The sequence below is a fragment of the Arachis hypogaea genome, chromosome 3, assembly GCF_003086295.3.
Source record: "Arachis hypogaea cultivar Tifrunner chromosome 3, arahy.Tifrunner.gnm2.J5K5, whole genome shotgun sequence".
NCBI classification, from domain to species: domain Eukaryota; kingdom Viridiplantae; phylum Streptophyta; class Magnoliopsida; order Fabales; family Fabaceae; genus Arachis; species Arachis hypogaea.
In genome coordinates, this window is record NC_092038.1 from 93465948 (window position 1) to 93467672 (window position 1725).

The window sequence follows — 1725 nt, forward strand, 5'->3', positions numbered from 1 at the left end:
GGGTCTTCTAAGGATGATGGATTCATCCTCATCCTTCCCAGTGTCTTGGATGCTGAAGTCAGCAGGGACGTAAAGGCCTTCAACCTTCACTAAGACATCCTCTACAAGTCTATAAGTCTGTTTCATTAATTTGTCTGCCATCTCTAGTGAGATTCTTGCAGCTTTTACCTCAAAGATCCCTAGTTTCTCCATTACAGAGAGTGGTATGAGGTTGATACCTGACCCCAGGTCACACAGAGCCTTTTCAAAATTCATGGTGCATATGGTGCAAGGTATTAAGAACTTTCCGGGATCCGGTTTCTTTTGAGGCAATGTCTGGTGAATCCATGTATTCAGTTCATTAATGAGAAATGGAGGTTCATCCTCCCAAGTCTCATTACCAAATAACTTGGCATTCAGCTTCATGATTGCTCCTAGATACTGAGCAACTTGCTCTTCAACAGTGTCTTCGTCCTCTTCAAAGGAAGAATATTCATCAGAGCTCATGAATGACAATAGTAAGTTCAGTGGAATTTCTATGGTCTCTGTATGAGCCTCAGATTCCTCTGGTTCCTCAATAGGGAACTTATTATTGGTCAGTGGATGTCCCTTGAGGTCTTCCTCACTGAGAATCATTGCCTTTTCACTCTCTCCAGGTTCAGCCATTTTGGTTATAGTTATGGCCTTGCACTCTCTTTTGGGATTCTCTTCTGTATTACTTGGGAGAGTACTATGAGGAGTTTCAGTAACTCTTTTACTCAACTGACCCACTTGTGCCTCCAAATTTCTGATAGAGGACCTTGTTTCATTCATGAAATTGAGAGTGGTCTTAGATAGATCAGAGACTTTGTTTGCTAAGCCAGAGAGGCTCTGCTCAGAATTCTCTGTCTGTTGCTGAGAAAATAATGGAAAAGGTTTGCTATTGCCAAACCTATTTCTCCCATCATTATCGTTGTTGAAGCCTTGTTGAGTCTTCTATTGATCCTTCCATGAGAAATTTGTATGATTCCTCCATGAAGGATTATAGGTGTTTCCATAGGATTCTCCCATGTAATTCACCTCTTCCATTGCAGGATTCTCAGGGTCATAAGCTTCTCCTTCTGAGGAGGCTTCTTTAGCACTGCCGGATGTAGCTTACAATCCAGTCAGATTTTGAGAAATCATATTGACTTGCTGAGTCAATATTTTGTTCTGAAAAAATATGGCATTCAGAGTATTAATCTCAAGAACTCCTTTCTTCTGAGTCATCCCATTATTTAGAGGATTTCTTTCAGAAGTTTCCATGAACTGGTTATTTGCAACCAACTCAATGAGTTCCTGGGCTTCTGCAAGGGTTTTCAGATGAAGGGATCTGCCAGCAGAATGGTCCAATGAAATCTTAGACGATTCAAACAGACCATCATAGAATATACATATGATGCTCCATTCGGGAAGCATGTTAGAAGGACACCTTTTGGTTAATTGCTTGTATCTTTCCCAAGCTTCATAGAGGGATTCACCTTCCTTTTGTTTGAAGGTTTGGATGTCCACTCTAAGCTTGCTCAGCTTTTGAGGCAGAAAGAATTTGGTTAAGAAAGCGTTGACCAACTTGTCCTAAGAGATCAGGCTTTCTCTAGGTTGTGAGTCCAACCATGTTCTAGCTCTGTCTCTTACAGCAAAGGGAAAAAGCATAAGTCTGTAGACCTCGGGATCAACCCCATTGGTCTTAACAGTATCACAGATCTACAAAAATTCAGCTAAAAACTG

General features: G+C 41.1%; 1 non-coding gene across 1 annotated transcript; it reads left to right on the top strand.

Moving 5' to 3' along the window:
• Positions 1 to 1410: 1410 nt before the first annotated feature.
• Positions 1411 to 1518, top strand: LOC112793514 (small nucleolar RNA R71). The gene has a single exon (XR_003198199.1). It is a non-coding gene; the product is annotated as a small nucleolar RNA R71 (small nucleolar RNA).
• Positions 1519 to 1725: the final 207 nt, after the last annotated feature.